Genomic DNA, 24,771 nt, shown 5'->3' on the forward strand with positions numbered 1-24,771 from the left:
TATAAGTGTGAAGGGTTTTCTGTGCCAGATCTCACACAGACATCGTTCCTGATGTCACATGGAAAAGAAATCTGTTTGCTGCCTTCAGCCCAGCACGACAACAGCACTGCAGGACTGGAAGCAGAGCAGCTCTGTGCCAGCATAAAGGAATAGGATGCCTATTGACAATTTTTCAAACGGTGCTCAAGGTTGCCTGCAACATTTGTTGTGAGTGAAACAGTCATGTGGTTCGTGCAGAAGGGCTGAATGAGCAATGTCAGCACTCATTCCCAGGGCCCTTGGAGAGTTTGACTTGTCAGCTACAGGCCTCCTTGAAAGCATCAGGCCTCTGAAGAGAAAAAATTATTTTTTTAAAATGATTTTACACCCTGCACCTAAGCAAGCAACAGGCAACAAAAGATCCCTCCCCCCCTCCAGATTTTGAGAAGGGTTGGAAAACACCTCCAAGAGCATCAAATCCAACCATCCCCCGATCACTGCCAGGTGCACTAACAACCCGTGTCCTCAAGTGCCACATCTACACGATTTTTCAACACTTCCAGAATGACAGACACAAGGTCAGAAAGGGTACTCCCATATTGGTCGATGGAGCACAGATTTCAGAGGCTAAAGCAAATGTGGCAAAATGGAAGCGCTCATAGCCTCGCTTAATATGAAGCTGCCAGAAGCACTCAGTCTTACACGTGTCTGGCCTTTATTTGTTGCATGTGAGCTGCTTGCTAAATATCATCAGAGATAATCTGTCACAAGAAACTCCTCCAGCCTGAGCAGGGGGACTCTGAGTCCTCTAGCACAAACACAAACATGCTCCTTACAGTGATACCTCCCATGGGAGTTCATCATTTTCTCTTCAGTCCTAATGAAGCAGATCACAGCTTTTCTTTTGAAAAGAACTTAATATTAAATCTTAAAGACAAAGAAACCAAGGCCATGTTACTGGAGCTCTACACACGGAAAGATGAATTGGACAAAGGGCAAAACCTGCTAGGAGTCAGACTCTACTTCTCCTGGGTGGGGAATAAGCACATCTCATCTCTATCTCTCTACTGAAAGGCCAATGCACAGCCCTTAAACCAAGCTGTAGTTTGTTTTTTAATGAAAATGAATCAGAAAAATTCATTTCTGATAGGCAGGTCTGATTGGGAATTCTTTTAAGTACCTTTCACTGAACCTGTCGTTTGAATTAGTGTTTGACTGATCATGCATTCTAATTTCAGCTGAAAGCAAGGGCACTTAGTGCTTGGGATATCAGAATCTGTCTCCTGGTAGTTTAGCTCACAGAATACATAACTGGACATGTTAAACTCACAGTATTGTACGGGTTCAGAGTAAAACAAAACATGCTTCACATTCCCCATCAGGGTTTTTTCTCTCCCTGCGTGCTCAGTCGCTCTCCTTTTCATCACTGACTAAAGAACTTCACACCCAGTATAGCAGAATACTACAGGCTGTAAATGGTTCAGAGTAGAGCATTTTTCACATCTCATTTTCCCCCCTAAATTAGAATTAAATCATGTCTATTTACGGTTTCTACAATGTTTGTGTAAACTGCTAGATCCCTGACTTTGCAAAGAGCTGGCACATAGGTATATGACTAGAAGGTTCTGCTGAATATGAAACTCATAAACATATGCTTATCAATATTAATTCTTTTGCAGATATAAACCATGAATTTATTAGCATAATCTAGTGCTTAACACAACGTCTAGTCCCCCATCACTGCCACAAATCCATATGTCTTAAACTGAGATATTGAAGGCAGATGAAAGGATTCAGCTAGGATGTAAATATTTATTTCCTTCTGAGCTGGGTTAAGCCACAAGGAGATGACAACAGCTAATTTGGCACCAGGCTGCTTGCTACCTGTGGAGGTGCCTGAATTAGAGGAAGTGTCCTGAAGATAACATATGGTCTGTACACTGGATATACATTGCATCATCTATTGAATCACGGCCAGTTTCTTTCCAATTATGGGTCATATAGGGGGAAAAATGTCCCCGTGCATAAAATATCCCTTTTTTTTACGCTGCTGACACAATCCCTTTGTGGAAAAGGAATGAAGTCCTCCCCAAAGGAATGTCATCTTCCTCTCACTGGTAGGGAGCTCTGATGCAGAGGCTTCCATGGCTGTAGTGCTGTACATTTACTATTAACAGTTCCTTTGCTAAAACATGTAGCCAAGTGCAAAACTAAGCTGGGCTCAGCACTAGGGAGAGCTTTGCTTTCCCAGGGGCATTTCCAGATTCCTACAAAATACAGGAAGTTTAGTGTGGTTGTTACGACCCTGTTCAGGCTCACAACAGCAACCCTGCAAATAGCTGAGGACAGTGGAAGCTCATGGTCTCTGCAGGAAAAAAGGCACAGGATGAAATTTCGTTTACAGGAATCATCTGCTAAAAGCATTACTTTGATTTTGGAGCACTGCATGGGAGCCCTGGATTTAGCACCAAATCAAGAGGACTGAGATGTTGGTAGAACCACAGAGGAGTCCAAGGGTTTCCATGGCCAACAGTTGCTCTCAGAGTAGGAACATGATCCTGCCTCTATCCCAAGCAAGTCATAACTCCCACCTAGCTCATCAACACCCTGTTTAAAACCCTCCATTGAAAGCCTGGAAAGTGCTGGAATCAGTGGCACCCACTTTACGAGTTTAATGGTAGTTGAAAGTTTGATACTTCTTTTTGATGAAAACATTCCAGCATTAACACCACAATGAACAAATATTTCCCGTTTTCAGAACAAGGATCATACATTATCTAATGCCGAAAACCACAATGAATAATTATTTCACTGCTTTAACAATGCATTTTACAGCAAAAATAAAAACGTTAATCTGAGATATTTAAAAAAATCTCTAGTGTGGCATATGAAGTCATTTGCAGAGACAAAGGTTAATTTGCAGGGACAATGTAGCAGATTTTGGAATAAGTTTTGCTTTTTCAGTGAGTAGCACTAATTAGAATGGGGGTAAATATGAAAAAGAAACTATCCCTCTGATTAATCAGCTAATTAAATACTTCAAAAATTTTACACTACACTTATAATCAAGATGTAGAAGAGAACTATTATGGAAAATTATTTAAGAAAAGTTACCTTTGCCTTTTTATCTCGGTTCTGCATTGATTTTGTATTCGAAGGAATTAATTATATTCCTCTTGAATTAACCATCAGCTTTGGTTCACATGACCTTTCAAGCAGCTCAGACACTCAGTTTTTGAACCCTTCCTCATGATGTCCTCCTACAGCACGGATAACATTCCTAACTACACACTGTAGCAACCACTGTTGTCTTGGGTAGTCTACCTGTTCACCTGAGTTATTCCTCTACCCAAAGCCAATATTCAGACACATCATGATATTTCAAATAATCCATGCTAGCCCATGCTTAGTTCAGCCCATGACAAAAATTATAAATTAAAAAAAAAATAAATCTGGTTTCTGTGATCTTCAAAAATCCCCATTCTTCATGAAACATACATTATTTTGCTTTTCTGTCACTGTGGAAATGCTCACTGGAATCTGGACAACCAACTCAAAGAACAGAAACCTCTATCCCTGCAGCAGTGTGATCAGGCACATCTTTCTGCCCGTCCTGTGACAGTGTGGATTCAACTTTTAAGTCCTGCACAGTGTCTGGTCTGACCTGCATGTGGCTACAGAGATGTCTGTTAACAAAACACCCTTTCAAATTCCTTCCTTTGGATCTTTGGTCTGCCGTGAATCCCTGGGTCTTGATTATCTGTATTAGGGCAACAAATGAAGACCATTCCTGGAACAGCTGGACACTGCTGCTGGGCATTAGCAGAGCCACTTCTTGCCACCAGCATTCATAATTTAAGCAGGCAAGAAGGGAAGGTGAGAGAGGGATTTATTAACCCCCTTGGGAGAGAACAGGAATTGCAATTTAAGAAGTCGTGTTTGGCAGCATACAACTTGCTCAGCTTGCAAACGTGTGCTGGGATGCAAAACCAAGGCAACCATAGTCCATTTGGGTGACAAACAAGCCTGGGAGTCCAAGGGGAGAGACGGACACACAGGTGGAGAAACTCATCCGTGGATTTGGCCTGGATCACTCCTAACCTCTACCAGCAGCTCGAGGTTTGCTGGCTCTAAACATAAATATCACAGCACTATCACAGGCAGTGCTGACATGGGCAGGGAGATGGAGGACCACAAACAGGTGTTTAAGCATCTTCCTCCTCTTGAAATTTTGGGAGCTAGATGAAAATCCCTGTTCAGCTTTTGGCCACGAGTGAGTTGTCTAGGCATATAATTCAAATGAGGACTTACAATGAGATCCTAAACTCAGCTGAAGCTTGGGTCAAGCCTGGGGATTGTCTGACCTGAATGTGGCAGAGCGTTTGGGGAAGTTGCAGCTGCCCATGAGCCCCAGCATGAGCCTAAAAACCCTTCCCAGGCTGAAGGCAGGGATCTGCACCTTCCCTGCTCACACAATGAGAGATACCACAATCACAGCTGACACACTTTCGAAAGCATGACTAGTTACCACTAATGAATGACTGTCCACTCTTATATCCTTCACAAGAAAATGCCAGGAAGAAATCCCGTAACTGAAGCTTTTTACAAGGGCCTGGAGCGACAGGAAAAGGAGGAATGGCTTCACATGGGCAGAGGGCAGGGTTAGATGGGATACTGGGAAGAAATTCTTGACTATGAGGGTGGTGAGGCCCTGGCACAGGTTGCCCAGAGCAAATGGGTCCACCTCATCCCTGGAAGTGTCCAAGGCCAGCTTGGATGGGGCTTGGAGCAACCTGGTCCAGTGGAAAGTGTCCCTGCCCATGGCAGGCAGTGGGACTGGGTGAGCTTTATTGTCCCTTTCAACCCAAACCATCCTGAGATTATATGATTTTTATGATTCTATGATTTTGTGATATAACATTTGCTATATGCCACCCACTTCTCTCTAGCACAGGACTGCTAGTACAGCCTCCTATCCATCAGACAGAAAGTATTTCACATTTATCCACAGTCTTCCATAGTCATGTTGACCTTTTGCTGGAGAGCCTGCAACAGGTTATTCATTTAAACAGATGAGTACAGTCAATTGCTTGTGGTTTTTCTTTAAGAACCTAAAGTGGGGAAGACAGAATGGTAGTTTATCCACAGCCAACATCAACCTCCAACACAGGGAGTTGCAACAGCATCTGGCCTACAGGATCCAGTGCTCTACCAGCAGATATTAAGGAAATGTCTCTGTCAGGGAGAGACATACCCAGGAGAGCTCTCCTCTGACGAGAGGGAAGCACAGCATGGCATTTAGCTAGATTAGGTTTTGGGGTGTTTCCTTCAGAACGTTCACATCACCATCACCTTTATTTAAACTTCACTTTCAATCAGCTTTTTTATTTTCTTCCAGGTGTATCCAGCCGCTCCTCTGGAGCTAAAGAAATTTGTGCGTGGGTTTTCTTGCACGCACTGTGGGCAGGAAGGTATGTGGGAACTATAATTCAGTCACTTTAAATCACATGTAGCTGAAGCTTGAAAGGAAAATAATAATAAATGGTTCGGATTGTCAGGCTCGGTGCAATTCTCAATCAATTAAAGCTTATTTTAGCATCAGGGCAGTTTATTTTTGTAATGTTCTCCTGGTATTTTGATGCTTTCATGTTATGTGTAGCTAAAAGGTCTTGCTGGGAACAAATTACTCTTGGTAAAGCATTTTCTGAAGTGCAATTTTAGTTTCTGTCATATGACAATAAATAATATCTACATGAGCAAGCAGCAGCAAGAAAATAGCTAGTGGCAGTGAGAGAGCAAGGCTTTGGACCTGGGTAAAGGAGGAAGACAAATCTGGGACTCAAACACAGCAAAACCATGGTTGTTTGGGTTCAGAGACCACCAAACTATTCTTCATTGCATATGACTTTCAAATGTGATTCAGTGTGTTGAGACATTCAACAGTGAAAACTCACCAATGAAGATATTCCTACGTGAACTTATTGCTCTTTTCATCATCTATTTATAACTAAATATTGCATCTGAACTTTTGATCTTCATTTTTTGATGTCATTTTGGTTCCCATTTCACGGACGTGGATGACACAGGAACACCCAGTCCAGTATTCCTAGTCCTCCTTTGCAATCCATGCTGCACTTCACAAAACAAACCACTGTGTCAGATTACACTGGAGGTGTCACAGGTCCAAGAACTGGCTAATTGATAAGGAGAGCTCTTCCCTGATGTTACAACAAAAACCATAACTGGGACTGTTTGTGGGTCCTTGCAGTCTATGGAAGCAGCTGGCAAACAAGAACAGTGCTGTGAGTTCACCTCCATTGGAATCACAGGCGAAATATTTGCTTAATAACGGGGGCAATAATCACACTAAGTTGTACTTTTTTTTTTTTCCACTGTGACAAAGAGATTAGGGAGGATATATACTGTTGCATGCTGTCATTATAACACGATTCAACTTTTGCTCTAAGCTTTAACAGGCAAAGAAATTAAAAGCGAGGTGGAAAGGGTATATGAAGAGTGACCCTTACCCTTTTTTAATTTACAGATTTCTAGAGCCCAAATTTCTCTTGAATTTCCTCCTTTAGGCCTGGGGACATCCCTCACAATACACTGCAACAGGCAGAGGTTTTCCACTGACTTTTCACAGCTGAAAAAATTCACCATTTCAAATACAAAGCAATAGGAAACATGGGGCCTTTCAGCACAGCGCAGCACAGTCATCTAATTCCCTCAGACAACTCATGCTCAGGTGCTATGCCCACCCCTTGGATGCCACTACAGCTTTGCCTTGACAATCCAAGGAAGTTGTAGTTTAGGTCTACACACAGAGCGTCCATTTCTCTGGGGAAAGGAAGGACAAACCTTTTTCCTCAGCATTACTCCTTCCAGATGATGAAGCAGAACTAGCTGGCACTTCAAAAATCAGTGTTTTCACAACAAACATCATGCTGTGGCACATGATCTAATCTGGATGGTCACCAGCTCCACAGGAATACACACCTTGCTCCGGGCCACACACCTGGCAAATCCCTGCAAGTTCTGACCAGCCCTACACCTGAATTCACCAGCTGCTGCCTGGAACCAGCACATCACCTTTCCCTAAAATACACAAAAAAGCCATTAATTCTGTGTTTCATAACCACTGCCCTTCCTTGCAATCTCCACTCTCCCATCGTGGCATGCCTGTGCTCCAGAACTTAACGTGTTCCTATTAAAAGTATTATCTTCCCAGCAACTAGTGAAAAGTTACAGAGCTACAAAAAAGTTGCAGTTTAATAATTTCAAACTACAGTTAATTTCAAACTACAGCTCCAAGTGCTTCATTCCCCGTTGGTTTTAATAGGTTTCTAATGTTAAATGTAAGAGCTCTGATTAAAAAATTGTCAACAATTTTGTTATTTTTGCAGAACTATCCACTCCTTTTTTTAACATAATACCTTAAACTTTCTCCCAGTACTCCAAAAGCCAAGTTCATCCTAATCCTTGTTCAAGGGGGGACACGAGCTCTACCATTTGTTGGTTAGCTGAGGGTTTGGTTTCAGAGCTCCGTGTTTTACCAGGCTTTCTTCATGACTGCAGGCAGAGCTGCACCACAGTGCTGAGATTTCCAAGCTGGCTTGGGAAGGCAAAAAGACGCTTCTGCAACAGCGTGGCTGCTTTCAGCACTTGAGCTGTGATTTCTGCATGGTGGAGTGGAGTCATCTACCACTTCATCAGCTCACCTCACACTCCACATGCAGTGCAGGCGAGTATCTTTGCCCTCCTCAGCATCTCTTCCCTCATTTCTGAAACAGCAATCATAGCATTTCTCAGCCTTTCAGCTGTATTGCAGGAGTAACAAGGACAACTTTCCAATTACTGCATAAGGCAAAAAAACCCCTCCTCTGCCTTTTAACCTATAATTTTGTCACTCTGAGGAGTGCAAGAGTAGGATCTGTCTGAATGGGCACAGGGTTCACTTCCCCAAGCAATTCCATCTTTGACATTCCCCTGGATCATCTGGTTAAGACAGACAAAATCATACACAGCTCATGGGAACCAGGAAATCTTGGTATTAATGGCACTAAACATAGATGTACTTGACTCCCACCACCAATGTATGTGCCTACACCTACCAAAATCCTCCAAGCAGTTAGCTGAGATTTAGTCAACACACTCTATGGAGAAAACAGTTCTTTTAATCCCAAAGTATCTCAAAGATGTGTCAAACAAATCACATCCTAAAAATGCCTTTGTCTTTCCTGACTGTAATGGGAGTTTGGGATGACCAGTACAGTTGCAGGTGTGATGGCAAGAGGGCCAAGTGTGAAAATAGCATGGAAACAAGTTGATGTCAAGTAAATAACATAAAGAATTGGGTTATGATTGTTTTCCCCTTAATATTTAATCCCCGGAAAGTGCCTATATTATATCAAGTGAAGTTGTCACAGAAAATCACATTTCCTGCAGCTTTATACCACTGAAGGGGGGACAAAGGCACAGAATTTCACCTGGTTATACTCTGGCCCTCTTATTTCTCTCTCATAGCTACTGTAGATGATCATCAGCAAATGAATAAAACATACTTTCATGCGAGTGGAACAACATGTGCCAGCTTTGCTGCTGGCATTCTGTCCACATGACTAGCACTCCCCTTTGCTAACCCTTCTTCCCACTTCTATTATTAACCCTCCTCTCACAGACAGAAGGAAGACAAGGCAAATCTGGGATATTTCTTCCCCCCCCCCAGTAACATTAAGAAATGGTCTGGGATGCGTAGAGGCCAGGATTTACATTTCCAGACAACATAAGAAAATCAGGTACTTTAAAATACCATTTCTCATAGAACTGAAAGAATTTCAAAAGCAACAAAAAGAAAATAATTTGAAGCTGTTGAAAGGAAATGCCCAGTTACGTGCCATGTAGCTTTTGGAACTTCCTGCCTCAACGCAAAGTGCTTTCTGTGCTTCAAAAACTCCTTTGATGACCCCTGAAAAGGGTAAGAGCACTGACAGATTCACAGGCTGGGTACAAACACTCCAGAACCACTGTGTGAGCCACTGAGACCTTGCTCTGCTTGGCTATTCTGTAATCATCTGCCAGGAAGGTGGGAGATAGGGACAGCTTGCATGACCTGAAGCATTTATTATTCAACATTTCCTTATTTTCATGCTCTTCACTAACATGCCTGACCTCCAGGTCACCCCACAGGGATGACAGGGAGCGATGACAGGAATATAAAATGAAAAAAATACTCATGTTTGCATAATTCAGCCCCTGGAAGAAGTCTTAGAGTGAAATTGAAGAATCTAGAGACTATTAAGAGACTCTTCCCTGGTTTTTAGGTTATGTTTCACCCTTTGGCCATGTCACTTGCCTACAGAATAAATAACACCTGCTGTGGCAATAACAAATACAGCTAGCTGGGGACAGAGCTCCTGGTGCACTTCTTTATTTGCTAAGAACACTTCAGGAAAAGGAATTTGGATGCCTGCAAAGAAATCTTCACTTGCTGCACCATTTGAAGGGTAGCAGAGAAACCCTCAAACAACAAGCAGCCAGTGACTGGGTAAATGCCAGATTTCACTGAGTTGTGCCAGGGACGTATTTGGCCATGTATTTTTTGTTTGTACATCCCCCATAAAGTTGAATCATCAGGCAAATTCTGCTTAATCAGAACCTAAGCCAGTACATGCTGATATCAATGGGAGGCAATCTTGATTTCCAAGGGAGGGAGCAGAATCTAAATCACTTTATTATCAATTCAGACTCACTTTTCTGGTTTTTTTCTTTTTTTTTTTCTTTTTTTTTATGTTCTCACAGGAAAATCTACTGCTCAAGTGGTTTTAACCCACCCCTGCCACCACCAGTAACAGAGATCCTTAATCCAGCAACTGGCTGAGCACCCACAAGCTTTTAAAGCCCTAGGGAGAGCTTACAGCAACCCTGGGAAGCATCCAATATCACGCTGGACTGATAAACAGAATAGCTATTTCAGGCTCTTTTCCCTATTTGTTACCATGCTGGATAAAAAGGCATTAACTAATTATTTTAATTGCACTTTTTGTAGTATTTCTCATGGGACCTGGACTGCAGCTGCCTCAGCTTGATTCCCATCTGGCTGGGGGATGGGAAGCTATTATAAAATGTGCTTTCCCCAGAGTGAACAGGGCTTTCTGCTGCAGCTGTCTTTGTGGAGGTGGTGGAGCTATTGGAAACAGGTGTGTTGCACGTAAATGCTCCCTGGCTTGAAAATACCTGATGGACTCCAGCAGGAAAACTTTCAATCAGCTTCACAGGAATCAAACTCCAGCCAAACTCCCACCCCACCTCTTTTAGTGGGGAGGCAAACACACAGCAATTGCTTTAAAAAGAACAAATGCACCTTTGGGGGACTGATGCCTTGAAAAAGGTGTTTATGGATTTTCAACACATGAATTTTCTTGGTTTCTGAGGGCAAAATGTCACAGCTTTGTGGAATAGTCATGATCTCAGAGGTGACGAATTGCCTGCGACAAGATTCAGATCACTTTTGGAAAAATAAGCTCTTAGGAATGGAGCAAAGGAAAACACCCCCACAGAAACCTGATTAATCAAGTACAATTGGCAGCAAGCATAGAAGAGAGGTTACCTTCTTTAGGAGACATTTTTTAGTGCAGATGAGTTCCTGCTTGGCCCCAAGTGATGTTGTCGTGTTTTCCCTACTCCCGTTCCTGTTTCAGGCCTTGTGAAAGGCTCTCTTGGAATCTCAAACCCCACATGTCCCTGACTCATTTTGCTTGGGCTACAGTCTTTTACAGATGCTCTGTGACAAGTAAGAGGGAAGGTAATCGGGGTTTTCATCCCAATTTCCTCCCAGTTTTCATCCCAAAATCCTGCTCGGGTTAAAGATGAGCTACATCACATAGAGGTCACTGAGCTGGGTGTAAGGCATTCCCAGGAGCTGGTCAGATCCTGTTCTCCAGAGGTTCCACAGCAACATCATCTCCTGATCATGCTGCTGGGAACCTCTTTGATCTCAACCCTTTCAGGGTGGGTAGAGGGTGGCAATTCCCCCCTCACACAGAGAAGTGGGTATCACTCCTTCCCTGTGTCTGATGTTAGGGAGTTAAATTTTCCCCCCTGTGTTATTTTAGTTCATTTTCTGAAAAAAAAAAAAAAACAACAAAAAAACCAGATGTACCCAGGGACTGGGAAAGGAGCTTTGGGAAACATTTCTGTTTTTTCACTAAACAAATTCTGACAAGCCGAACATCCAAAGTACAACAGCTCCCTTCCCCTCTCTGACCTTTGCCTCCCAGCTTGGGGAGGTTGTCAAAGGCCTCTTCTCCTCCCCTCACATTTTCTGCGTCTGCAGCCTGGTCTGTGCACTTGCTTGAAAGATACCCTGGGGTGAAACAGCATCTCCTGACTTGGGAGAGACTGAATTATATAATTATTTTATATTTTGTGTACGGATAGGGTATTCCTTGACTCTCCTACATCCATGCAACTGGTTAATGAAAGTGCAGCATCTGGTCTAATAGGCCCTAATTAAAAAGAAAAAAAATAAATATGATTTTCTCAAGCACTTCCAACTAGGTGTTCCAGACTACATTATTTTATGGAAAAGTTCATGGTGTGCTGGGACAGAATGGTGTTTTAATGCCTGAAGAAAACATGAAGCTGCAGCCTTAAAAGCACCACAACCTGGCTTAAGCTGGAATACAAATGGAAAAATCACACCTGTCCTGTTCTCAGCTACCTGTGTCTGCCCTTGCCCTGCTCCTTCTCTTGCACAGCATTAGTGTTGCCATGGGTTTTTCATGATTAACAGAGAGGTAATCCAGTTTAGAATAAACCCAGAAGAAAAACAATTTATAAAGGTTAGCTTCCCAGCACACAAACAGACCCCAAAAAAACAGAAGAAGGGATACTAGAGAGGAAGATAGAGATGAAGGGGTGAGAAGATTGGACTCTTCTGTCAGCTGAAAGTGTTTGCAAAATGATGGCCTGAAAAAGTGACTTGTGGCATTCTCAAGCAAGCCCTGCTGAAATCTTTGGGCAGCACAGTGTCACATCTCTCTATTTTTGCACAGCACAGGCTGATTTTCCAACAAAACCACCCCGTCCAAGCAGGCAGGAGGATAAAGATGTTTCACTCAAGTGGCTGGGACAGAAAGCCCGAGAGCCATGTGGAGATGGAGGATTTTGATCAGAGGAGAGCTGCTGCCTCACCCTGTGACACCTCAGGAGAAGGGCTCGGCCTCTGTTTGCCTCAGCTGGGAAAGCTGGTGGGGAGGGACGTGCGAGTGCTGTGGCTGAGCTGGATGTTGTGTAACCGAGCTGGATGTTGTGTAGCTGCTCGTGGGCAATTATGTCCAAAGTCACAGCAGTGATGCTAGAAAGCTTCAGGCATCTCCACCAGATTTTGCTGGCCATTAATCCAGCAGAAGGCTGCTAATGGCATCTGATCGCTTTCCTTTGTGCTACTGCTATTTAAGGCCACTCTGAAGGGCACAAACTCTTCCCTATTATACAATGCAAGACTCAGGCAAAATAATAACCCTGGGCTTCAGAGAATGAGTTCTCAAAATGACAATAAACTAACAAGATGTGAACTTTATTTTTTAAGTCTTCAGCCATGGAACTGAAAAGGAATAAACTCTTGAAAAAACAAGGATCTCTGATGATAAATGAAATTTCATCTAGTAGAGTGGATGAAGGATTCGTCCATGACACTTCCACTACTAAAAGCCTTTAGAACAACACTCTGGTTATGAACCACACCTACTGCAAAGCTGTGCTGCACTGCAGCTCCTGCATGTCCACCCAGCATCCCTGCACATGGAGAAGTGCTCAACATCCACCAGAAAGTTCATAACATGCCAGTGCGCAGCAAAGATTTTCAATATAGGTCAGAGAGGGATGTGCTTGCACAGGAAAAAGGGCATCCAGCAGTGTTCCCTCACTTCATCCATGCACAGAGAGCTCCTGGAGCAAGTCCAGTGGAGCTTGACAGAGATGGTGAAGGGAATGGAGCATCTTCCTGACAAGGAAAGGCTGAGGGAGCTGGGGCTGTTCAGCCTCAAGAGGAGACACTGAGAGGGGACCTCATCCATGTCTGTCAGTGCCTGCAGGGAGGGGGCAGAGGATGGACCAGGCTCTGCTCGGGGTAAGGGGTCCAGCAGTGGGACAAGAGGAATAGGCAGAAACTGATGCCCAGGAATTTCCACCTGAACATGAAAAAGATTTTCTTTGCTGTGCAGTGACTGAGCACTGAACAGGCTACTCAGATAAGGTGTGGAGTTTCCCTCACCGGGAATAGTCCAGAACCATCTGGACACAATCCTATGCCACATGCTCTGGGATGGCCCTGCTGGAGCAGGGAGGTGGGACCAGGTGACTCACTGTGGTTCCTTCCAACCTGAATCATCTGGGATTTCTGTGAAAGAGAGGACCAGACCCATCAGCCCCAGCTGGGCAAACTTTCAACACCTGGAGATGGTATCAAGCTTAAGAGTCTCTCCAGTTTTGGGGTGACAGCTTTTAATGTGGCTATGCAATGGCCAGCCCTGTCCATGGCACATTATTGTGGTTTGTCCCTTCCAGAAAAGGTAACAGACACATCAGTCACTGTCTGATTTGAAAAGGACTCACACAACAACCTGGAGCCACTGACTTTGACTATTGCTCAGATGTTGGTCTAATATGGGAGGGTAACAGATAAAGCTTTCTCAGAGAGTCATCTATCATGAGCACAAACAGAGCCAAGCTATTGAGAGAGGCAAGGACTTTGCTTATCTTGACACCCAGGCAGGCTCCTTCCAGCCCAAAGGAAAGAGGTCATCTGACTCAGAAAGGATGGTGAGCACCACCACACGGGTTAGTTAATAAGAGATGTTGCTTCCCTGCAGATAAAGACAGTGATGTTGAAATTGTGTCACTCGGCATGTGACACTGCCTGCCTTCCTGTCTGTCCCCAGGGTCTAAGCTACAATCCCAGTATGATCCCTCCTGCCCTGCACACGGAAAACTCCAGGGGAGAAGGTGTAAGAGGCTGGGAGGGTACCTGGAAGTCAGAGGCACAAACTCAGTGACGTGAACCAGCCAGACTGAAAAATCCCCCATCCCATGGAACTACTCCACTACAGGACAAGGTTAGGAACAACAGCCTAGCTCTGTCCAGATCTCCTAAAAACACACTGAAAAAAACATTTTAAATCACCTAAAAAATGGTGGGGTTTATACAGGCTAGTGAATATCTAGAGGGAAAACTAACCAGCTTGTACAGCGAGTCGAACACAATTTTTCATTTGGCTTGCAATCAAAAGAAGATGAAATGATGTACCAAATCCTACCTGCACAAGCAAACGGGACAGCAGTGCAGTTGAGAGCAAAATTTGATTGGAAAAAAAAAGGAGTGAACTGACCATTTCAATCCCTGCTGTAAGCATTCCTGATTAACGCCAGCTGATAGTTTTAGAATAGTAGGTCTGAGGATTAAAGTCTTATGCAGGCTGAAAACACTACGTCACATCTCTAAAATTACTTTTCTTAGTATCATTTAATACTCTGCGTTCTCTCAGGATCAATTGTTAGGTCCTTGTTCACTAATGGGAAACTCCACCTCAAATCTAGTTATTATTTAGGGTTACTCACTCACTCTCAGAGTCTTCTGTAAGAGATTGTGCCTCCAACTGTGCTTCATCATATTTTTCATTTGTACTCTTCAAATGCCACCTTAATGGTTTCCCTGGGAACTAATGGAACGTCCTACATGTAGATTAAGGAGAACTACAAGCCCTGTTCTTGTTTCACACTGATAATTCTTAACACAAAATAGTAATGCAAAGTCCATTCACTCAAATATTTTAACTGTAAATAACACAGGAGACTTTCAGACCACCATCTGACAAAAAAATTGCATTAAAAAAAATGTACTCAGCTCCTTAATTTCATGATCCCAGTGTCCTCTCTTTACATGTTCAGCTTCCAAAGGTCAGGCACTAGCTTGCTTTACCTCTCTTTGCTCTGTTTACTGCAAATAGCAGAAACTACATTTTTTGGATGTCGCATTTTACAGAAAGATTCTTTTAAAAAAAGCCTATTACATTAGAAGTGGCAAATAAAATATCTGATTAACACTCAATCTTGATATCATTAAAGACATATTCTGTGTTTTTTTCTGAACTGAAGTTTTTAAAAAATTAAATACAGCTTCTTTTCTGGAAGAAAAGTGCCCTGGGCCTGCTCAAAACATGTATGTGGTGCATAAAAAAACAGAATTCACCTGATTGAATGTTAGCTCTCTTGGTGATAATCTGTAGAAAAGCTGTTCAGCAGACAACTGATGTGACCAGCAGATGAAAAAAGACACCTCCAAAAAAAGTTTCATTTCTTTTTCAGGTAGGTACTGAGGCAAATCAGCCCTTGGGTGTGCTCCTCTCTCCCCACTGACTTCAGAAAGTGCTTAAATTACTAACTTAGATGTGACCAGCAGGTCGAGGGAGAAGATTGTTCCCCTCTGCTCTGTCCTAGTGAGCCCACACCTGGAGTGCTGCATACAGGTATGGGATCCTCAGCACAAGGAAGATGTGGGGACCTGTTGCAGCAGGTCCAGAGGAGGCCATGGAGATGCTCCAGGGCTGGAACCCCTCTGCTGTGAAGGCAGGCTGGGAGAGATGGGGGTGTTCACATGGAGAAGAGAAGGCTCCAGGGACACCTCATTGTGGCCTTCCAGTGCCTAAAGGGGGATTATAAAAAAGATGGAGAGCAACTTTTTACAAGGGTAGAGTGTGATCAGAAAAGGGGAAAGATTTTAATCTAAAAGGGGAGAGATTTGGGTCAGATGTTGGGAGGAAATTCTATCTCAGTTTTGTTGTAAGGAAGCAAGAGCTGTCTTCTAATCATGGAATCACAGAATGGTTTGGGTTGGAAGGGACCTTAAAGCTCATCTCATTCCACCCCCTGCCATGGGCAGGGACACCTTCCTCTACACCAGGTTGCTCCAAGCCCTGTCCAACCTGACCTTGGACACTTCCAGGGATGGGGCAGCCACAGCTTCTCTGGGCAACCTGTGCCAGGGCCTCACCACCCTCACAGCCAAGGATTTCTGCCTAATATCCAATCTGAACCCCCACCTGCCGTGGCCAGGGACAATTTATTGAAGGTTGTAACTTCTGGACATTCTCTATTCCTACATTCCACTGGGAGAAAGGTCTACCCTAAACTGTGGCAGTCTGCTCAGGGAAGTTCCAAGGAAATTCCACAGTTTCTCCTAGCAACCTCTTGTAATGTTGAATGAATGCTCCCATGAGTCCACTTAATAAATTTGCCTTGAAATTCTACAAAACTTTATTAATCTGTTTCAGGACAGATTTTCTTTTCTCTCTATCTATGTAGTGCTGCCAAAAAGTAATCAACAGTGAAAATCTCATATAAAAAAATAATTCAGTATGTGGCCCAGAAAATCTGGTGAGTTTTGAGGCCTAGGACCACAAGCAATTTGCTTTCAGCCCTAACTGAAGCCATTTTTTTCCTTTGTCAGATAATGAAAAGTGCTGCAGATGGTATTCATTTACCTAACTAATAACACCTCTCATTCTGTTCTAAGCCTTAAGAGATATCAAAAGCTTAAATGAAAAGAAGCAGGAGCGCGTCGCTTTTGCTGAGCCTAAACTGTTTTGCAAGTAGCAACACTATTGTTTTTCTGATGATTTTAATTCCAGGCCAGAAGCCACCAGAAGATGTGGATTGCTCCAACGTACAACACAGCAATAATTTTTTTGTTTCATCATAAACAATACAAACTTCTCAAGAAACAGATCTACTGAGGTGTGAAGTGGACAGAGAACTACACCACCTCGAATCTGCTCTTTCAAACTGGTATTTTTCTTATTAGCTGTCTAAGTGGGAAGTGTATCAGTTTCAGCTGCAGGTCTAGGAAACTGCCCATGCTAAGAAATTCCACCAGTTGTTGTCTTATTTCCAAAATTCAGTTACCCATTGAACTTGAGGTTCTTAGTCTATATATGGTTACCTTTACATGAACAAGTAGAAAGGCACTGAAACTGAATGATACTCACTTTTCTTTTCAGAACAGAATGTTGCAAGCTTGAAATGTCATACATTGAGTGATTTAAGCAAGCATAGACAAAAGTCCCTTACTAGGACACTGAAAGGTGTTTCAGAATTGAAATACTAAAAGTAACAGAATTTTAAAATTAACTGTAAAATGAGCATGATTGAAATATAAGAAAGGTCTTTAACAGAGAAGATAGCAGTTAATAGTTTGGGAACTACTGGAGAATATTGACTCCTTGCTGGGATCACATGGAAAATACAGTCCCTCCAACAAAGATGACCACACGCAATTTTTACTTGTAAAATCACTTGTAGGATATTGACAGGAGCAGCAGCAAAACGGAACTGATAACTGAGCACACAGTTCTCACACTGCCAGTAAAAACAGGCCAGCAGCTATTTCCTTCTCAGATCTCAAGTTGGGATATATATAACTGAGTTCACAAACTGGAACTGCTGATCTGCCCAGTCTTAGAGCTCCAAAAAGTGGCATTTTGCTAAAACCACATGAGTAGCTAACAGTGCAAAAATACTGCCTGTGGTTAAACTTGCCACACAGAAAGGTTCTCTTCTAACTTAAAGGGCAAAGACAGTAGTGTGAGATTTCACTTCAGAGGTTGTACTTCCCTTTCTGTTCTTGAAAAAGGGAGGTGGAAGCTCCTCAGTGATTCCACATCCTCACTCGTAAGCCCAGAGAGACATAGTGAGATTATTAGTGAGCTTTTTTTTTTTTTTTTAACTAATTAAAGCTAATTTTCCTAACAGAGACTGTATTGACAGTTGCAATCAATAAATTTAAATATTTTGCTAGGTTTCTTAATACCCAAACAGCAAGAATCACACTCCTGAGAGTTCTGTAAGGAAAATGCATCCAAATTCTTTGGAGAATCATTGCAAAGTTAATAAATGAACACTAAGGGTTAGAACTGACGATGATGAGCAAAGGCAATAAAAAGCAATTTTCTCGGTCTATGACTATGAGCCCCATTAGAGCAATTCACCTGTCCTGCATCACCTCCTCTGGCACCCTCTTTCCCAGAAATGAAGTATTGATTACACCTCCAGTCTGTCACTTTCTGTGACCTAGTAAGCCTCCCACATCCCAATTTAAAAAATAGTTTCCAAGTAAAAGCTGGTCTGAAAAGGAGATAGAGGTAAAATTACCAAACTGATGCTCCCAGAACTCAACAAAAAGGGATTCTAATTTAATGCTATACCAACATTGTCTATAGTACCAAAGCTTTAGACAGGTAAGCTTGAGCTGTAAAAGCCACCTGGCAACTTTACTAGAGCTTAAGGTTGTCCCTTCCTTCATGCATGGCTCCCCAGGTGTCATCCAGAGTATCCTGTCTTCCTATTTTTCCAAGTTTTCTTTCCCATGCAAATCCTGGAGGTCTGACTCTGCATGTACTCCATCACATTCAGCTAAGTCAGGGATAGATCTGCAGCTATCACACAACCTTTTAATGGAAATTCCCTGGATCTCAGGCAACTGATGTTATATAAATGCAAATACTGGCTATTCCCATTTTCTCACTTTTCCTGACAAGAGGACACTGCTGTTTTTCAATACTTCAGAAACATACTTGTGCCTGAAATATGGACTCCTAAAAATAAGTTATAACTACAGTAAACATAATAACAGCCAAGAACAAAATCACTCTGCGAAGACAGAGATTTATATTTGCAGGAAACCAACACTGGTGGTCAAAAACACCTGTAATCCTTAAACACCTTAGACCAAAATAGTTGCAGTCTTTTAAAACTATGATTCATACACATGTTGATATGCTTTAGAAATATTAGAGTTATTCTCGAAACAAGTGTAGGTGCTTCTGTACGCTGATCTGAATCAAGCTTATTTGGGCCCTGTCCAAAATTTGGATCATTTTTGAGCAAAAAATTTAGTTGTTTGGTTACTGTTAATTTAAAATATTATGCCTAATGACTCCATCAAACCCCCCACTCTGATATACCTGTGGAAAAGTCTTTTGAGAAGGGAGTTAAGCGCATAACCATCCTGGCCTCCTGCCAAACAGTGCCGAGCTCAGGACTGGTGTGTGGCTGGAGAGTCATTGAGATCTTCAAAACAAAGGTGTGATAGGACATGGGTGCTGCATCATCCCTCTGGAGTGCAATTAATTCCAACTACTGCAGCCTGTGTTTGTGATAGCTGTTTTTTTTCCCCATGAAACGAGCTGCATTTTCTCCGTTGGTGTTTGTCTGATCTGGTCTGTCATTTTTTTTTTTTTGAATCTTGGCTTTTATCTTTTTTCTCTCTTCTGTGATGCCTCAGCATCTCTCGAAAAGCTGGCATGTAATTAGAGCGTGTAATGCCAGAGAGGTGCAGTGCTGCCATCAACCTCCCCTGGATGTGATGGAAAAATTCATTATTGCTGTCTCTCAGCATGCAGGTGGATAGTGGATACTAGATCCTAGATAAGAGATTTACTTGAAACCAGGAAACAAGACCCTAAATCTCTCTCTTCAAGGGCAGAGCCAGTGTCACAATTGTAGGGTCAGATGCCAAGACAGAGGTTTCTTTTTCTCCCATTCCCACCCACACACAGGACGATGTGCCCTGTTATTTTAGTTTGAGGAGGTCCTGTGCGACCTGCAGCCTCAGCAAACTCCCTGATCACTCATCCCTAAAAGCTCATGCTCGTGCTCGAATGAATGTTTGTTTGATTAACTCGGCAGCATCTGCACAATGCTCAGATACCATTTAGGTAGCACAGGAGAAAACACCCTCCAACCCCACAGAAGTCAAGTTGAGGCAAATCATCTCTGAGTCAGATTTAATAGGACTTAATTTGACTTCTGATTTGTTTACACTTCATCACACAGTCAGTTTCCACTATGATCCCTCTTTATATCCTGCTTCTGCAATCTCACACCATTCTCTTAACATACGAAAATATAATCAGAACCATTTAAATACTCCAAGATTTTTTGGCGACTCTGTTCCCTACAGGTGTTAACAGCTTGCTAACAGACCTAAAGGAAGCGATCTAAAGTAAACATGAAGTTCAGCAGCTAATCGCAGGAGATCTTTATCTTTCAATCCCCCCTCCCGTAAAGCGCATGCATTTTACAGATGTGATGCCTGCCTGTCTCTGAACTCTCTTTTTTTTCCCTTACAAATGCACTTCGAAAAGAAAAATCGGCAATTAAAAACCAATTCTGTTGTGTTTGGAGTCGATTCACAGTTTTTAACAAGGCTTTTAGATTGACGTAGATCACTAGATTCCCTGTAAAGCCTTGCACAGAAGTGAACAGAAACGTGCTGAGGAGAGAACAGCACACACCATCTGCAAGGAATCCAGCCAGACCAGGAGAGAAGCAGCAACCAGACGTTCTGCACTGAAATTGCCCCTTATTTTACTGTGATTGCTTATTTACCTTCTACAAATGCTGAGGCTGCCCTCCTATTCTGCCAGACTGCCCCTTTCTCCCAGTTTCTCCTCCACTGCCACTCATGGACTCCTGCTCCTCTCGCTCTTTGGATCGCGGGCTGTCCCCCTCTTTCACCTCCCCGAAGCATCCAGATCCAGCCTTCACCTCTGCATCACAGGCAGCTTCCACCAATGCTGGGTTTCAGTTTCCTCCTGATGTCAAGCTTCAGCCCAGCCCACGGCTCTTGCATCATGAGCCGGAAAACCCTCCTATGCTCCAGACTTTTGCGGGGGATTTTTGCAGGGAAGCAGCAGTTTTATTCACCCTGTAATTTGTGCCCAACTTCTTTTGCAGCTTTGCTTTCTTATGTGACAAGAAACAGCTGTTTGTGTTGGGGGAAGCCTTTTTCTTGAGCTAAATCCATGCCTTTCCTGGAAACAGATGTTGCTCCAGTGGCACTGAAATCCCCCGAAGTCAATAAAACTTCTCTAAGGAGCGTTTTTACCAATAAGCTTTATTTTCATATCTGCAAGAAACGTTGAGATGGTCTTTAGAGGGGCTTATTTCTCTTAAAATATGAACATGATTCTAAATCTAAAATCCTAAATCGATGCAACTTTTTATAGGTATGAGTGCTGAAAAGCAAAAAAAAAAAAAGAAAAAAGGGACCAGAAGACTTATTACTTGCATAATATTTAGTTAAATGCTGAATCTACAGGGTAATCCTGCAAACTGGCTCAAGAGTAACTTGACTCAGTCACTGACCTGTTTGGGGTCACTCACGCTGGGGACAGTGGTAACACAAAACAGCTTCAAATTTGCAGAATCTGGGGTATTATCTTAATATCTGAGTGAGGCCAGGACTGCCTGCTACTGTCTGTTTAACACACAGCACAAAGCAGCTTTCTGCTCCTGCTAAAAGCCTCCGGGTAGATCTCCAGTGAGACTGAACAATAACAGCAGATTGCTGATGACTTCTGGAGCAGCGTTCCTGCCTTATCAACTCTCCATCAAATTTTACACCACAAATCACATTTGAAGTTTTAAAGCTGGGTAAATGTGCGAGCTTGATTAGAGACACTCACATAGAAAAGAAGGTACAAGAAGCTACATTGCAGGACTTCTCCATTTCTGGTACAATTCTGTACCAGATCTCTGTAATTCTCTCATAACTTAGGAGTTTACTTGGCATTCCCACTTAAAAAGTGCTTTCCCCAAGCTCTGAACAACTCACTCTGCTTAAAACAAACCAGCACTAGATCTAGACTCTAACTCAGTGAAATTAATGACTTTACCATGTTCCAACTTTCCCATCAGTAGTCTAGAACTCCCAAACCAGATATATTTGCAGGATTCCCTAGGAGAAATGGGAATAGGAGGGATAAAATATCTCTCTGCCACCCAAGTCTGCCTCTGATGGAGAAGCGTTGGTGGTCATAAGGAGCTCCCAGCACCTTAGTCCTCACAATACACTCAGAGTCCTACAGTTTATGGGAATGTTGCTCAAAATTTCTCATGAAAGTGTTGGCTTTTTATCAGAATTGTTGAATGTTTTGTGAATTATTGTTTTTTTAATCAGAATTGTGAGTGTTTTCTATATATGCTTCTCCCCGTGCTTTTATTTTTTACAGTGCTCCCACTCACAAAAATATGACTTCACTCTTGATTTACCACTATCACCAGACGACAGTGGGCTGAGCAGGAGATGGACAGAAAGGATTATAAGCTCCTCAGGGTGACATTTCTGCATTTTTTTCAGAATTTTGTTTCATCCCACAGAAAAGGCAGTAGAAAGAAAGGGCTGACAATGTTTTCATCCGATCCTGAGGATCGAGCAGAAATGGCAAGTTCAGACTAAGCATCTCAGCAGTGGCTTTTCACAGAGAGTTGCATCTCAAGGAAACAAAGCAGATCAAAAGACATTGATCTTAAAAATGTTTTAAAAGTGCATGCACAGGCTACTGAAGAGATCTGGTGCATAAGAGGAGTGACAAGATGAGGTCTTACTGCTATTGTTATCAACACAGCAGTGTCCACTGACACCTTTAGAAAACCTCTCTACCTTCTTTTGGTCTGGATGTGGAGCAGTACCCTGACCACAGAGGAAAAGCATTAAAACACAAAATACAATAAAATTAAAAACTCAGCACATGAACACTGCTAATAGAGCACACACTTGCTGTCAAAGCAAGATGATGCTGCCATTTTGCCACTAATGTCACAAATTACATTCCTGTAAATGTTGCCAACTCCATTCTGCTCAGCATCTGTGAAGTAAGAGCAAGGTTTTTGTGAGGAACACAGCGATGACGCTGATGACACCCAAATCCTTCAGTCAGTGTATGCAGGTGTCAACAAGGGCACTGCAGCAGGGCAGACAAACAAACAGATGGATGCTCCACATGCCACTAACAACAGGTGACACCCACAAGTCACTGCTGGGAAGCACAACTCGGATTCCACTTTATAACAGAACCTGCAATATTTGTTTAGCATTCACTTTGCATGAGTTTGTTTGCATTACTTTGCATTTCCATCTTCCAGGTACAACAGGTATGAAGGAGATAATGTAAGAAAAGCAAAGGAAGAAGAGAGATGGAGGTACAGCTAGTTTTCAGAAGTGCAGTGAACAGCTCAGTATTCCAGCCCTGTCACTTACAGCTGTACTACAACCACGCTGCAAAGCTGGCCTTGATTACAGCCTTGCCCAAATATGCATTCACAGCTTGCTTTCAGCCACGCTGGCAAACACATCTTCAGGTTGCTCCCTGTTTGGATACCACAGTGCAGAAATGCAGTGTAGGCCTGCCTTCAGTGCAGGGAACCTTATGAATGGTCAGTTTTTATGCAAGGGAATTTGTGCAGATAGAAATCACAGAGGTCAAAAGCCTAATAGGATTTTTAAAACGGACTGGACAATGCAAATACCCACAGTTATGATAGAGATATGATCTCTAGAGATAACAAAGATATATTTTAGGAGACATAAAACCCTTCTCCAGCTTTGGAATAGAAGCCAGCCATGAAACTGCCTTTGATCACAGATGAACTTCCCTGCACAGGTTTCTTATTTCAAAACTGCCAAGTGCCCAAGATTTATGCCTTTTTCCTCGGAAGCCACAAGCAACAGCCTCACTCAGAAACTGCACTGTATGCTGAAATACGATACTGAAACAAATATAACCACTCCTGTTTTTTGCTGTAATCTCTGATTTCACACCCGTCTGAAGCATTTCACCACATTCAGCAGAAATTAAGGCCCTGGAGATGTGAAGCTCACAATGCAGTCCTAGACGTGCGTGGCCAAGCACAGGAGAGCAGGATGACAGGAGCTCGGGTTTTGCTAACACCTCTGTGGCATCATGCCCAGGAGAGTGTGCTGAGAAACTTAAACAACAAACCATAAATCCTGAAATGCAATACTTTCCATGCAATCACCTCCAAGGCCAGGAAGGAAGCCCTGAGACCAAGCCAGCTGCACATCTGCATTATTGCAGGGGCACAAAAGTTGGCTGAGGGTCACCTCTGTTTTTCTTTGAAGCAGCCACTGCTTCAAGACAGGGAGAGATTCCCTTGCCTGGCATTTCAGGGTCCTAAGGTTTCCATAAAGGCTGTTGAAATCCAAGCCTCTGCAACACTATAAAAGTGGTTCAAACAATGAGTGAGAAAATTTTTCCTACCTCTTCTCTCTTTCTTGTGAGATTTTTTTCTTAAGTGGGACCTGATCTAATAGGTAGTTTAGAAAACAGAGGAACACTCTATTCCTAGGCACAAACAGAACAGTTAAATATATATTAGAACAACCATATTTGCCAGAGAAGACAAGAGAAGGAAAATTCACAGTCAGAGCTGGAATATTATTGTACCATATGCTTTCCCACAGACAAGTACAACAGGGTCTCTGCACAGTCCTTGCCTTACTGCACCCTGTTGTATTTTCTTTTTCTTTTTCTTTTTCTTTTTCTTTTTCTTTTTCTTTTTCTTTTTCTTTTTCTTTTTCTTTTTCTTTTTCTCTTTCTTTTTCTTTTTCTCTTTCTCTTTCTGCTTCTTTTTATTTTTCTCTTTCTTTTTCTGCTTCTTTTTCTTCTTTTTTTTCTTCTTATTCTTCTTTTTCTTTTACTTCTGCTTCTTTTTTTTTTTCTCTGAAGTAAATGTTATTTCTCAGCTTTAAAGGAACATTTGATTATGACACAAGCTCAGGCCAAGGACAAAAAAAATGTTCCTATCTGTTCCCACTAATGACAAAAACGAGTCCATCGACCTGTTGGAATTACGACCAAATGAAAATTTGAAAGAATGGCTTGGATGCTACTTTGTCTCATGCGTCACTGACAAAATTGCCTCCTCTGCAGG

General features: G+C 42.6%; 1 protein-coding gene across 2 annotated transcripts in view; it reads right to left on the reverse strand.

Moving 5' to 3' along the window:
* The window catches only part of ST8SIA5 (ST8 alpha-N-acetyl-neuraminide alpha-2,8-sialyltransferase 5), a 68,989-nt gene extending 48,392 nt beyond the window's left edge, over positions 1-20,597 (reverse strand). For both annotated transcript variants that reach the window (XM_027671665.1, XM_027671661.1), the window contains exon 1: positions 20,425-20,597. The gene's annotated coding sequence lies outside the window, so the exon portion shown is untranslated. The remainder of the gene's footprint in view (positions 1-20,424) is intronic.
* Positions 20,598-24,771: the final 4,174 nt, after the last annotated feature.

This window comes from Neopelma chrysocephalum, unplaced genomic scaffold (genome assembly GCF_003984885.1).
Source record: "Neopelma chrysocephalum unplaced genomic scaffold, ASM398488v2 Primary Assembly neopelma1_97116, whole genome shotgun sequence".
NCBI classification, from domain to species: domain Eukaryota; kingdom Metazoa; phylum Chordata; class Aves; order Passeriformes; family Pipridae; genus Neopelma; species Neopelma chrysocephalum.